We start from the raw sequence: 16,478 nt of genomic DNA, 5'->3' as shown, positions 1-16,478 counted from the left end.
ACTGCATGACTATAATCAATAATATTTTAATAAATTTATCTGATGACAAGTGGTAACCACATGGTAAGCGTTTGTTATATATATAATTATCAAATCACTTTGTTATACACCTGAAACTAACAAAATATTATATGTCAATTATGCTCAACTTAAAAAAATCTCCAAGAAAAATTTGCCAACAACGATCTAGGGAATATTTCAAAATATAGCAAACTGGTGTGTTCTCCACACATTATGGGACAAACCAGATGTTTAGGCAGATGGATTATACTCACACAAAAACTAAAGAATTGTAACACACATTCATTAAATAGGCATCTGAGATCTCAAAAAAGTAGACGTCTAACTGAAGATGTGGTAAACGCTTGGTGGGCAATGGCCAGGAATGATAATGTTTAAGCTATGCACGGGGCAGTTAAGAAAACTGTAAAATTGTCCCCTCTATTTATAATCTTGAGCCTATTCAGAAAAACTGATTGAGAAAAGTAGATCTGTCCTACAATGTAGAGTATATTGGTGAAATGAATGTTGGTAAGTTTAAAAATGCACATGTGCACATGTCCTTATGACTTAACAATAAACACTCATAGATACATACCTTAGAGAAATTCTTGCACTCGGGAACAAAGAGATGATACGAAATTGAAAAAAAAAAAAAAAAAAAAAGAGTCCATATCAACATCATTCATAATAGAGGAAAACTAGAAATAAACTAAATGCCCCTCAACAGAGGTATAAGTAAATAACCTGTGATGTGTTCAAAAATTAGAATCCTCAGGAAAAATGAAAATGAATATTATATATATATATATTACATATATAGAAATGAGGGTTAAAATCATAGAACATATGTGAAGTTTAAAAAAGTTTAAAAATTGTATATGTTGTTTATGTTATAAGTATATCTTAAAATATAGATAAATAATAAACACCCAGTTCATATTAAGAATGCTTCTTGGGAGGGGTGCACAAGGATATACCAGCAGGAAGACATGTACAGTGGACATTAACAGTAACTATAATATTTTGTTTTCTAAAACTTAGATTTCCTGGTCCTAGATTCTACATCTTCGATGTTAATTAAATTCAACAAGATTCTAAATATCCTTTCTTCTAGGCTAGTTTGAAATTCAATCACTGTCATTGCAGTATCACTTTTTCCAAGGTTAGTAGCCCAATCTGTTGCAAAGGCTACAAGTCTTCAGAGAAATTGACACTCCCATTACCTGTCCAACTTTACTTTTAACCACTCTCTTGTTCACTCAGTTCTGATGTGTAGGCCTCATACACATTCTTCAAATTTACCAGGGAAGTCTCTGCCGAAGTAACTTTGTATTTGATGTTCTCTCTAGAAACATCTGATCCTAGAGTTTGTGCATGACTTCTACCTCACCTTCTTCAACTATTTTGCTTTCCATGTTACCTTAGGGAAGATTTCTTTAATCAATCTGCTAAAAAGCCAATTTCTCACATCTATCCTTCCTATCACTCTTTATTCTTTTAACTCTTTTCTTCACTAAACTTAGCATCTAACACATTACATAGCTTACTGATTGATTTATTGTCCCCAGCCCTTTAAGACAAAACAAAATTTTTGTGCATTTTTCTTAGTGCCTTGACAAATGGTAGGTACTTGGTATATTTTTTAAGTGAAACAAAGGGCTTCTAACTCTAGCAAGCCCTACATGTTTGATACTTAGATATATGTTCTAGAAGCCTAAAGACTCTTGACAAACCTTCAATTCTGTTGCTTTCACGTGTGTTGAATTAAAAGGAAGTACACATCAAGGCACAGAGACAACTGCCCAGGATCCAGTGTCACAAGGCCTCTCCTGCAGCTTCCTCACTGAGTTTTGTTTTTTAATCTATTAGAAGTCTTTCAGTGAACCTTGCATCTTCCTACCTCTCATGAATTCATCATCCATTTAAACTGCCGAGCCACACAGACTGCCCAAGCATCTGCCTTTGGCTCAGGTCATGATCCCAGGGACTAAGTCCCACATGGGGCTCCATGCCCAGCAGGGAATCTGCTTCTTCCTCTCCCTCTAACACTCTCCCCTGCTCATGCTCCCTCTCTTATGTTCTCTCTCTCAAATAAAATATTTAAGCAAAATAAAAAATATACAATTATTTAAAGCTGTCTGAACAATTGAATTAAGCAAAATACAGCCAATTATATTCAAATGTAAAAGGCTAATAACCTAATTATGTGTGTCAATATAAATATTAAAAGAAAAACAACTGACAATATTTAGAAATGTTATACAGAATAGTTCAATTTTAAATGAAAAGCAACATTTTACATGTGAATGATATGAGAAATTTCTAGTTTCAAATTTAAATACTTGCTTCTGTACAATACAAAAAATAAGAGATTCAAATTCAATTACATGCTTTGTTCATCATTTTTATGCTATAGTAGGTATCTTAACAATAGAAGAATATTTGAAATCATCATTGCAGTGTCCTGCTTTTGTTTCAAGAGTATTAATTATTTGAGTAGGAGGAGGAAAAGCTAAGGCATGATGATTATAGTAGTCTCCCAATCAATTGATTATCCAGAGTTCACATCACTTAATTATAGGTTATAAAAAAGAGAAAAGTGAATGACTTTTTCTGCTTGCATTATTTGTTCGAATTTATCATGGATTTTAGTCTTTTTTTTTCTTCAGAGGAAAATACTTCTACTTATATTTAGTCGAAATGATTTTTTTAATTCTATCAATGGCTTGACATATCTAATGTGTGATTCTGACAGGAAAAATATACCTTCTTTCAAGAGATAAAAACAAGTTAAGTACTATGATAAATATATATTACTTCTAGGCAGTTCAATCATATTATCAAAGTGTTCTCTAAAATAGAGGGTTAGAAACTCTAACATTTTATCCTCAGTTTCCTTCAATATGTTGTCAAAGGAAGGGTAACAATTTGAGTCCTATGGTGAAGGTCATATTTTAACAAAAAGGAAAGTCAGACTAAATTTGTACTCTTAAGGAAAAGAGGAAATTAATATATTTAATGAAAGGTCATGAATACAATAGACTTCAGAAGTTGTCTTTAATATTCACAGAGATATATTTGACATTTTGCATATAAACATTCACAAGCCCTCACCTAAGTTTACATCTCATGGGTTAGGAAAAGAAGAACACACTTACCCCAAAGTTAGCAGAAGCAGGAAATAAATATCAGAGAAGAAACAAATAGAATAAAGAATGGAAAAACAAAAGTAAAAACATTAACAATATTTAAAAATCAACAAAACTGATTTGTTTTTTGAAAAGATAAAGCAATAAACCCTTAATACACTAAGAAGAAAAGAGAGAAGATTCAAATAAATAATTTAGGTATTAAAAATATTATCATGGAAGACTCAGGAAATAAAAGACCTTAAAGGACTAGTAATGAGCTATTATTATGCCAACTAACAACCGGATAAACTAGATATAATGCATAAATTCCTAGAAACATGCAATCTACCAATCTTGAATCAAGAAGGAATAGAAAGCCTGAACAGAACAATAACAAATAGTAACACTGAATCAGTAATCAAAAAACTACCCCCCAAAAAAGTCCAGGATCAGATATCTTTACAGGGAAATTCTACCAAACATTCAAATAATTATTGCCAATCCATCTTAACCTTTCCAAATAACAAAAAAAGAGAGAACACTTTCAAACTCATTTTATGAGGCTAGCATTACCCTTATACCAAAACCAGGAAAAGACAACACAAGAAAAGCAAACTACAGGGTAATACCCCTGATGCACACTAACACAAAAATCCAAATTTACAGCACTTTAAAAAGATCACACAACATCAATAACATCCTTATCCTAAAGATGCAAGAATAAATCAACATACACAAATCAATCAATGTGATATACTACATTAAGAAAATGAAAGAAAAAAATGCATATGATTATCTACATAGTTGCAGAAAAAGCATTTAGATGTGGAGAAACTGAACTTTGTACACAGCTGATGAGAATGGCAACTGGTACAGCCATTATGGAAACAGTATAAAGTTTTCTCAAAAAATTAGAAACATTACTACCAGATGATACAGCAATCCTACTTCTGGGTTTACAACCAAAATAAATTAAATCAGTATCTCAAAGATTTACCTGCACTCTCATGTTCACTGCAGTGTTATTGACAATAACCAAATATGGAAACAAATTAAATGGCCATCAATTGATCTCTGTCTCATACACACATGCACTTGAATATTATTCAGGCTGAAAAAGAAGTAAATCCTGCTTTTGCAACATGAATAAACCTGGGGACAATACACTAAAAAAAAAAAAAAAAAAAAAAAAAAAAAAAAAGCCAGACACAGAAAGATAATACTGCAATAATTACACTTCTATGCAGAATCTAAAACAGTCATATTCATAGAACAAAGAGTAGAACAGTGGTAGCCAGGGGTTGGGGAGGATGGAGAAATGGGGAGATGTTGACCAAGGAGGACAAAATTTCAGTAATGCAAGATGAAGTTCTGGAGAACAAGGCATAGTGATACGACTTTAATTAACAATACTGCACTGTATATCTGGAATTTGCTAAGAAGATAGATCCAAAGTGTTCTCACCCGCTCCCCGGTCCCCCAAAAAAGAAAAGAAATGATAACTATGTGAGGTGATGGATATATTAACTAAATTGATTGTGGTGACTACAACACAATATACATGTACATCAAATAATCAACTTAAACAATTTAATAGATACAATTTTTGTTTGTCAGTTATACTATGTTCAGTAGGCCTAATCTATATTGTGGCCTATTTTTGTACTACTTGAGAGCTAGGAAAGTGTGTGCGTTTTCTTAAAAGATATATTTATTTATTTGAGAGAGAGAAAGAGAGAGTGGGGAGGGAAGGGTAGAGGGATAAGAAGACACAGAATCTTAAGCAGACTCCCAGCTCAGCATGGAGCTCAATGAAGGGCAGATCCCAGGATCCTGCGATCATGACCCAAGCCGAAACAAGGGTCAGATGCTCAACTGACTGAGTCACTTGGGCACCACAGAATGTTTTTTACATGTTAAAAAGGAATAGTGCCTCCATAAGCAGACCTATTTATATGTGGCCAATTGATTCTGAGACAAGGTGCAACACCAATTCACAAGTGGAGGCATTTAGAACATACGATTTGCGGAACAATGAATTATTCACATTCTAAAAAATAAGCCATAATCAATACTTCTTATTATAGACAAAAGTAACTCAGAATTGATCAGCGATTTATACATAAAACTATACAAATTTTAGAAGGAAATGTAGGGAGAAATCTTTTTGATCTTGTGTTTATTTTTTTATCTTGTGTTTATTTTTTTCTTCTTGTGTTTAGAAAATTTTCTCAGAATACTTACCTGGCAGGGGAGATACCATGATCACGAAGGTTGTTTTCCGAGGATGAGGCTTATCCATTGCACTGAGGATGTGCTGACCCCTGCGATTTCCCCAAATGTGGGATACTCGACTGCATTAAAAAAGAATATTCTCAGATATGACACCAAAGGTATAATTCATAAGAGAAAAATTAATACATTGGACTTTATCAAAATTAAGCACTTCTTGTTCTTTAAAACACTATGTTAAGGAAATAAAAGAAAAGCCAGAGACTGGGAGAAAATATTTCTAAATCATATATCTGTTATGTGTCTTGATCCTAGAATATATTATTAGGTCAAACACAAATAACCCAATTAAAAAATGGGCAACTACTTTGGAGAAATGTATTACCAAATAAGGACATAAAATAATCCCTAATTGATCACTAGGGAAATTCAAATTAAACCACAGTTAGATACCACAATATGCCTCTTATATGTTATAAAAACCAAAAGCAAACCTGATATACCAACTATCAGTGAAAGTAATCTGAGAGCTTGTTAAAATACTGATTCCTGGCCTTCAGCTGAGATTCTGATTCAGACATAGGTGGAGATCAAGAATTTCGATTTCTAATAAGCACTCATAAAACAATGATGCTTACTACACAAGGTAAATTGTTGGAGTCCTCACTGATCTACAGGTAACCTTGAGGAATTTTATTACCTGTAGCCATAATATGAAAATACCATCAAGTAGAGGATTTCAGGCAGCAACTGAAACATCATCTCCACAACTGTCCTGATTTCTGTAGTAACGAAACTTTTTATACATTTCCTAAAGTTCTTATTACTTAGCTTTGTAATATACATATTTTTGCATGTTTTCCTAATATTTTTGACACATTAGTTGCAGATGAAATAAACACATTTTATGTGGACCATAAGTTACGTTTTGTACCAAGAAAGTTTAAATTGCTTTCAGAATCGAAGAGTTTCAAGGATCCAGATTAGTTTGAATGAATTTGGATCTATTGCTTGACAAATTTGTCTTTCTCAGTTACTCTCTGTTTTTCAGCAACACATTTCTCCATGATTTTACACTTTAGTGCACATGTTGAAATACTGCTAACATTTCCCTCTTCAAAAATAAAAAGATTATTCTACCAGCTAGTGAGAGTTCTACTGACCAAAGTCCTCAGCCAACACTGACATTTTCCTCAGCTGGAAAGAATCACTCATCTAAAGTTATTCATGGAGAAGCCTCCACTGAATAGCTTTGAGAAGGGTTAGAGAGCCACGGTCTCTTTACTTCATCCTTGAACCCTGTAAGAATATTGTATGTTCAGATGTTCCTGTGGGTTGAACTGAGGTCTTCACTCAGATGGCATGATAGCCCAATCTTTCCATCTGCCCCAAACTACTTTCTTTTCTTTTCTTATTCTACATATGGTCACTAATATAACTATTTTGTTAAACTAAAAAGCACCCCCTCTCATATTCACTTCACAATCCCTAGACCAGACCCTGGAATATTAACTTACATGGCAAGATTAGATATTATTTTCTATGCCAAAGTTATAATTAAATTAAAGCTCTTGAGAGGAGGGGTTTATCGTGCATTATCTGGGTGGGACATAAATGCTACCCCATGTATCCTTGAAAGAGTTATGTTTTTAAAAAGTCACTATGTGAGGTGATGGATGTGTTAATTAACCTTATTGTGGTAACTGTTTCACAATATATACATATATCAATCCTTATGTTGTATATCTTAAATTTATGTAACACTAGATGGCATTTATATCTTAAATATTGTTGAGAAAAAAGGAGTACAGAGACTTTTGTCAGAGGCAGAAATAGAAAAGGTAATATAAAGATAAAGCAGAGAGATGTAGCATAATGCCAATGCCCATCAAAAACTGGAAAAGGCAAGGAAAGGAGAGTCCTTTAGAGCCAGGAACCCTGGAGGGAACACAGCTCAACCTACAGCTAGATTTCAGACCTCTGGCCTTCCAAACTTGAGAGGTTTCAGACCTCTGGCCTTCCAAACTTCCTTTGGTACATCGTTTTTAGGCTTTTTGGTTTGTGGCCACAAAACAACCAAAAACATATCTCTCTTTAGGCTAATTAATATCTTTGGGTCTTCTTCCAGGTGACCCAAACTGGGGTTCTGGAATCACAACTCACATCTCCACAAATAAAAATGAAAGGATTCTTTTCTATCACTGCACTAATTCCTAGGGAAGTTTTCTGTTTTTTGTTTCTTTTCCTGTTAGAAAATTAGTCTCAGAACTCAGCCACTTGATATATCAAAAGTATATGGTATGCATTTGTTATGTGCTTACTCTAATTTATAAAATTAATTTATACCAGTGGAACAGGCACTAATACAAATAGAACCCCCAAAATCATATGAGTAAGCAGGATACAAAAGACCCATATGTTACCCTAAGAAGAAGAGGGAAATGGAGCATGGGGTAAACAAAACAAATATCCTTTGGTACATCCTTCCTTACAACAAATCCCTGTATCAGATTGTAAACCATAAGTAATGAACTTTTCTTATACATGGCACCTATTTAATAGTAGTAAAATTCTAATATACTTTGCCCAACTTCATTAATATACATTCTAGTTAAAATAACAAAACCTAATAATTCTGGTTACCTATTAAGGGATGAACTGTGTTTGCCTCAAAATGATATGATCAGGTTCTGATCCCCAGTGCCTGAAAATGTGACTAATTTTGGAGAGAAGTCCTTTAGAGAGGTAATTAGATCAAAATGAAGTCATTAGGGTTAGCCCTAATCCAATGTGACTAGTATCTTTATAAAAGGAAGCGATCAAGAAACAGACATATTAAGGAGAAAGATCATGTGGAAACACTGGAATAAAATGGACCTACAAGCCAAGGAGAGAGGCCTGTAGAATGAAACCAATCCTGTTGACATCTGGATCTTGGGCTTACAGGCTTCACAATGTGAGGATCAGCTCTGTGTTGATTAAGACACTCAGTCTGTGGTATTTGTTACGGCAGCTCTAGCAAACTAATTCATTACTGGAAGATAATATTTATAATATATCAAGCTTAAATGTAAATAATAATTTAAAAATAAATAAAAATAATCATTAGCAATATCAAGTGTTTTCACATATAGAAAACCTCATGAGTAATATCATTAAGATATATATTATGATTTATATGGCTATTTATAAATGCTTCACTAGCCTTGCTTTCTAAGGTAAAGGGGAGGGTGTTTATTATGAGAAAAAAATAAATCATATTCATTATATTTGTACACAGTAATGATTGATTTATATGCATGAATATAAACATTTTAGAATCCACTCAACTAGAAAAATCCTGCTTATCCTCTGTATAATTAAATATTACATTAAACAGTATTCAATTATAAGTCAATCAAAATCATTAACATTTAACCTTACATTTTTGTCATAATGTAAAAAAGGAACAGTAATTGTGCTTTTTTCAAAACTTCATTATTTTTAATGCATAAGGAATAACACTCAATGAAGACTATTGATTTTAGTTAAGTGTACTGAAGGACACACATAAGCTATTAGAACACTATGAAGATGACATCATCATATTCTAAGGAAGAAAGACACTCAATGTTCAGAAAAAGACTGTGGTAGTTATGTTTTTTTTTCATCAAAATTAAACATAAGCTTTTTTAAATCACCAAGAGTGTTGCAATTTTGTTACCATAGTATAACCTAGCCCCTTCAGATTGGCATGCGTATTATCAATGATGGGTTACTGATAAAACAAAATATAAAGCTATGTGGTATTATCTTAACATTTAGTGGCTAGCAGCATAGGAATAATTGCCTGGTTGGTAAAATGATAATCCATTATATGCAACAGCAATTTTCTGAATACAAATGTTGCTTTATGTTACGTAGACCATATAGGGTAAAGCCTGCAGTTCTAGGAGAATGGCTGGTAATCAAGTTAATAGCTGCATATAATAGTTACTGTTGGCTTCACTTAGTAAGATTTTGCCAAGAAAAGTATGAGTTCAAAATAACTGATGAATCACTTACTAGTCAGAATGCAAACGGTAAGGAAGGATTAGTACTCTCATCATAAAAAATGACTAAAAGATTTTAAAAAAATATGTGTGTAAGTGTATTGAACTTTCATTAAGGTTAAATGTTCTCTTTTTCTCTAACAATGCTTTCTTTTAACTGTAAGAATTTCAGACATAGAGAAAAGTTTTGAGAAGAGTCAAAGGATTAATATTTTTTTAATCTAGATTCCTAAAATGGTACTATTTTAAATTAGTTTCATGTCTTACATATATACACACACATTTGGATTTTTTAATGTTACCTCACTTTTAGATTCCAGTTATGCACTTTTGGTCAATAATATGAAAGTAAGATTATAAATCATAAACAAGCAGTGAAGGCATTTCTTATACTATGGCACCTATTTCATATTAAGAAAATCTCAATATAGGCTTGCTCAATCTCATTAATATGAATTTTAGTTCAATGTACATTCCTTTTTTCTAAAAGTGCATCACGTCAGGAAACTCATGGAATTTGTATAATTCAGTACTGGTGATGTTAATTTTATTCACATGATTAAGGTAAGGCCTGGGAGTTTTCTTTAATGGAGACTTACTATTTGTTTCTTTTGTATTTCACAACTATTTTTGGACAAGATGCTTTAATCTTATGCAGATAAACTGATACTCTTCAAACTTTCACACTATAATTTTAGTATTCATGATGATTCTTGGTTAAAAAAAATTATTACAAGTGTATAAAAAGTAGTGATTTCTTAATTAGTTCTTTTAAAAATTTATTTATGTTTGCCTTTCTACTGTGAAGAAGAGCTTTCCTTTCTCACCATTTCTTTATATCATGGTGGAGTCAGAGATTTCTAAATTATTCAGTGCATCATAGCCCTTTATTTGTGGCACAATTCCCCATACTGATGGGAAGACCCTTCAAGCTGGTTATTTTATCTTTTGGCTTGTCCCTTTTAGTTCAGCACTTTCTTACTTTCCAGATAAGATATTCCAGATTCATTTTGAACTTTTGCTGCTCTAAGCCTGTAATCTGGCCTTTCCCCAAGGAGTAACAGTTCTTTTCAGCAATGAATAAAATGTACCAACTATGACTTGGGCATGAGTTGAGTTCATAGACACTGGAAAATCATTGGTGTAGGCTGCATATATATTTATCTGTCTGCATACATGTGTACACATACATGCATATATGTGTACATCTGAATCTATGCATCAATCTATATTTAAAACTATATGTATCTATATTTACAACTAGACACATTTGTATCTGAATATGTATCAGTATGTGTTTCTGCATAACCACATGAGATCACACTGACACCTCCCATTCCAATCCAGCAGCAGAGGCTCATTCTACCCTTCTCCTGTTCTATATTTATAACTTCCATCTCCACAGTGAGAAACCAAGCTCCAATTACCCACAATACATTTACATAATCACTCAATCTTTGAATATCCAAAAAGTAGTTTCAGAATTTCTAACTATGACTCTGTGTATTAAGTATAGGGTTCAATATTTTTAGAGTTCATTTTTCTTAGCCCGAGGATATACCATCCAAGCTGATTAAAAATCATTTGGGTTAATACTCTTCCATGAATTTTATGGTAGTTATGTAATTTACTTGAAATACAGTTTACTTCATTTGTTTCTGTTTGTATTCTATTTTGCAGTTTCCACTATTCTATTTGTTTTTTGTGTGTAAACACTAACAGGTTCTAGAGTCATAATTACACAGAAAGATGCATTTTTAAGGAAGTATTAAGATACAGAAGAAAGGATCTCATTGCTTCTGCAAATATTAATATGAACATAATGTGGATGAATATATTAAGGAGTTAAATAAGTTTCCTATTAAATATATTACATAATATTGCAGAGGTTCTATGATAAGTACTTTGAGAACTAGCTTTAATGGGATGCCTGGGTGGCTCAGCAGTTGAGGGTCTGCCTTCAGCTCAAGGCGTGATCCTGGGATCCAGGATCAAGTCCCACTTCCGGCTCCTTGGAGGGAGCCTGCTTCTCCTTCTGCCTGTGTCTCTGCCTCTCTCTTCTCTGTGTCTCTCATGAATAAATAAAATCTTAAAAAAAAAAAAAAAAAGGAAAAAAAAAAAGAACTAGCCATGTTAAAACATTTGATTCCAAACCTTAGCCCCTACAGCATAACAACCACCTGTAGGATTTTCCACCTTTGGTAGTTTTAACAATAGAAGTGTTCCAGTATTTTGTCCATCCTCAAGATATTATGATGGGTTCTCTCTATACATTTATATAATTCAGCAATTTCTTATTTCCACCTATCACATTCTTAAAATGTAAATCTAAATAATTAAAGACAAATGCAATGGGCGATAATTAAAATTCTAAGCAGAAAAAGGAAACCTTTTTTTGAGGTGGCTGAAATTATGAAGAATAACTTTATTATCTGAATAATATGAAATTGGCTTATGGCTAAAGGAATAAGGTAGTGCTATGCTTCAGAAGAGTTTGGTTATTAGCCTTTATTGGTTAAAGTAAATGAAGAGAGGATGTAGAAAGTTAAAAAACGTATTTTCTTATTGATGAAGCAATTCTTTGAAATATCAAATTATTCTATTATATATTATCTATTATATATCTATGAACATCCCACTTATATTTCATGGCTAATTAGATATAGTTTGTGCAATTTGTAAAGTGACTGGAACTGAGAATGTGCAAAGCAACTCCATTGTTGCATTGATATTACATAAGCCTAATATTTTATCATTTAAATCTACATAAAATTGGAGGACAATGATCTAGTATTATTTTTAAATTTTATTTATTTATTCATGAGAGACAGAGAGAGAGAGAGAGAGAGAGAGGGAGAGAGAGAGAGGCAGAGACACAGGCAGAGGGAGAAGCAGGCTCCATGCAGGGAGCCCAATGTGGGACTCAATCCCGGGACTCCAGGATCACGCCCTGGGCTGAAGGCAGGGCTAAACTGCTGAGCCCCCGGGCTGCCCCAATGATCTAGTTTAATTGAGTAGTAACCTATGTTCAACATAAAAACATACATTATATACTTTTCCCTGTCTTAAGAGAGATGAAAGATAATAATTTTGGACAATCAAATATAATAGCCATTTTTAAAGATTTATTTATTTATTTTAGAGAGAGCATGCACACGAGTTGGGGGAGAAGCAGAGGGAGAGAGAGAGAATATCAAGCAGACTTCATGCTGGGCACTGAGATGGATGGGGGGCCTCTATCTCTCGGTCCTAAGATCAGGATTTTGGCCTGAGCCAAAACCAAGAGTCAGATGCTTAACTGACTATGCCACCCTGGCACCCCAATAAGAGCCATTCTTTGTGTTTGATTCATGTACTCACAGGTTAAAATACTTAATAATTATATTTATTTTTATTCTTAAAATATTGAGTTATAAAAAATGATATGGTAATAGATGATACATAATATCATTACCAAATACTATGTAGTATGTATTATCAAATTATGCATATAATTTATTATGTTGTATATATGTGCATAAATGTATACCAATGTCTATATCTCTATTTATATGTGTGTGTGTGTGTGTGTGTGCATGTGGAGAGAGAGAAAGAGAGAGAGACAGAGGGCATCTTGTTTTTTTTTTTTTAATCTTTTTTTTAAATTTTTTATTTATTTATGATAGGCACACAGTGAGAGAGAGAGAGGCAGAGACACAGGCAGAGGGAGAAGCAGGCTCCATGCACCGGGAGCCCGACGTGGGACTCGATCCCGGGTCTCCAGGATCGCGCCCTGGGCCAAAGGCAGGCGCCAAACCGCTGCGCCATCCAGGGATCCCTAGAGGGCATTTTGTTAAGCAACATATTTGATAGCTATTGAAACGTCTTTCTCAAGATGAGGATGAGAACAAAAGAGAGAAGGAGGATTCAAGTATCGGATAACAAGAGATATCAGAAAAAAATGATGCAATTCACTAAAACATTATGTTTTGATTTTAAAAGTAAAAACTGTTTAAAAAGTAAAAATATGTGCATTATTTTTATACAGTTTCTACAAAGGCCATGACAGTAATTACTGATAAAATGCTGTTGATTGTCATTCTAATGTCTTTGTGAAAATCCTGCATTTGAAAGAAAAACAAAAAACAGGACAAACTGATAATCATGTAATAGCTCTCTTATTTTCCCAGACAGGTAGTTTCTCTCTGAAATGAAATGATTAGAAATATGTAAGTCATTTTATACTATGTTTTTTGTTTTTTTCCAATAGAAATTTAATGAATTGTATATACCAAAGTTCTCAAACTTCTACTCGCATGAAGTGAGAAACATGTCAAGTATGTGGAAGCTTAGATATTCTCATAAACAACATCTCTTCTTTTTTTTTAACATCTCTTCTAAAGATAAATTAAAAATTGCATATTATAACATTTCTAAGAAAGTATATGAGAAAGCTGAATACTAAGTCAACAAAATTATCAAAATTTTTATACTCATAATCTTTATTTTTTTTCAATAAATTATAATTTCTATCCACTTTCCCCCTATCATAGAACAAATATTCAGTATTTGAAAACAAGAATAAATGTGGAAGGAAGATCGTGAGTTTTGGATGAAACCCAAAGAAAGGAAATTTAAAATTAGCTCATACGACTAGATTGAATTGCAATAATTATAGTATCCATATCAATAGTAATAACTTAAAAAGAACTGTCAAATTACTTCTTGATTTATGAGCACCATCTAATTAATTGAGTTTTACTCAAGCTATGAGGAATTATACAGCAAAGATAAATAATAACTACTCTTTTTAAAAATATATATATAAACACAGTTAGAAAATTAGTCAAAATTAGACACCTGATATAAGCACAAATTCAATTTTCTACATCTTAAATTAATTCAGACATTTTCAGTAATTAATTTTTCTACAAATATTTAGTTAGCACCTATTGTGTGCTGCAGTGATATTGCAGATAAAAATTCCTGTCCTCTGTGGCTATAGTTGAGTAAGTCTGTGATAGTGATAGCAAAATTCTAAAAAATATTTAAATGACATGATAGGTTAGACAATAAATTCTATGAACAAAATGAATAAAAAGGAAGGTAGGACAGGAAAATGTTTAGGGAAGGGGTTATAATTTTAAGTTGCATGTTTACAGAAAGTACATTAGTCAGGTAGGAGAAGGTGCAGTAAAAAAATACTTAGCTCATAAGTTTTAATTGATTTAGCATATGAATGTGTCTTCTTGTGTAAATTTCTTTGTGGATCTGGCAGCTCTCTATGGCAACTTCTTCCTAAGTGGTGACACAGGGATCCAAATTTTGGCTTCATCATAACAAAATAAGACTTTCCTGTTTGCTGTAATGGATACGGGCAAGTGGCCATATTGATTATGGGTTACTGGTTATCGTCTGTGATATGACTGCTTCTAGACACGACACTCTTCATTTCTTCTCAGTCACTAGCCAAAAATCATTGTATCATCACACACAACTGTAACTGAATTGGGTACTGTGGTTTTCTATGCATTCAAGGAAATAATGGTGTTTACATATTTGTGTACATTAATAGTATCACTATAAAAGCTTTTCTAGAAAAATGACATTCAAGTAAAGACTTGAGAGGAGTGAAAGATTAAGTCATTCATTCACCAAGGAGTGGATAATCCAGATAGAAGGAAGAACAAATTCAGATGCCCTGGGTAGTTTCATGTCACACTGGATCGAGGAAATCATTATGAAGAACACTACGCCTACAGGTAGGGGTTAGACTGTCCCTGAGATAAGAGAAGGTTAAAAACATACTCAATTTAGAATAATGGTAAATGTATGCTAATTTTGAGATTGGTTAGGATTACCCTTGTGCTTCCTTAGAGCTCTTAGAGATATTGCCGGAGACGTGGAGACATCAAGGTATCCCAGGGTATCAAAACTACAAATTATATGCCCCAATGTGGAAAAATAGGAACCAAACCTCAGATCAAATCGACCATGGTATCCAGGCTGACCAAAGACCAGAAAGAGCTCTCCTGTGTATAAACTGCAATGTTTTGGCTCAGTAGGCGGATTATTGGTGGGAACCTCAGTAATGAATGAAATTCTATGTCTTATTTGCTAAAAAGGATAGTGACCTAAGAAGGTCATATGTTATGATTACACTATTTGGTTTCAAACAATGGGAACCAACTGGATTTAGAAATCAGGTCATTAAGTCCTGAAGGAAATCTGTGTGGCTATATTGGTTATGTCCTTACTGTAAAACAATTTCTCTTTGGGTAGTTTATACACTGTTTCAATTAAAAATTGTGTATGAACACAACTGTGTTGTCTTTTGGGGGCATAATGAAATATAACTTTGTATTCTTCCTAACCTGGGGTTGATGTTTCTGGACTCTTCACATAATCAACACAGAAACTAGTGTGTTTTACCTTAGGCAATCCACCTTCATGACTTTCTCTCTCCAACTCGCCTGACCATTGATAATCTATAATTACTTTTCCAAATGATGAATTGCTGGGTCAAAAGTTATGCCTCTTATAAAGCTTTTAATTCATTTGCCAAAATTCCTTTCAAAAAGATTGCATTATATGATATTTCAACCCTATCTGGAGTTTGGAAGAAAAATCATGCCAATTTTAGAAGCAAAAAGCCTTATCTTCTTTACAAGCGTACCACCTTGACAATAAAAATCTAATTATTTGAAAAGTCTAATACAGATGTCCTTACTTCATATTCTCTTGTGATTCTTCACAAGCATAATCATATATAATTAGTATGCAGATTTCTTGGGGTTGAATCCTGGCAGAACAATTTACTCCCTGTGACATCTTGGGCAAATAACTCAACTCAATGCCTCGGCTTCTCATCTGTATTACAGGATGATACTACAAGCAACTCCAAAGACTGTTTTGAAAAATTAGTTGAGATAATGTACATAACAATTTAGAAGAATGATTTACCAATATATAGGCTGAAAAATGTTATTCTCTTATAAAAGTTTTAAAAAAATAGTAAACTTATGTGATTTTTGAAGTAAAAAATACAAATGTGACTGATAGAATCCTTTAAGTTACACTTTCTACTAAATTAATTAGAATG

General features: G+C 33.1%; 1 pseudogene; it reads left to right on the top strand.

The window, feature by feature from the left end:
• Positions 1-5,370: 5,370 nt before the first annotated feature.
• LOC140622491 (U1 spliceosomal RNA) lies at positions 5,371-5,498 on the top strand (annotated as a pseudogene).
• The last annotated feature ends 10,980 nt before the right edge of the window (positions 5,499-16,478 follow it).

The sequence above is a fragment of the Canis lupus genome, chromosome 31 (genome assembly GCF_048164855.1).
Source record: "Canis lupus baileyi chromosome 31, mCanLup2.hap1, whole genome shotgun sequence".
Lineage (NCBI taxonomy): Eukaryota > Metazoa > Chordata > Mammalia > Carnivora > Canidae > Canis > Canis lupus.
This window is presented reverse-complemented; position numbering and strand designations above follow the sequence as displayed.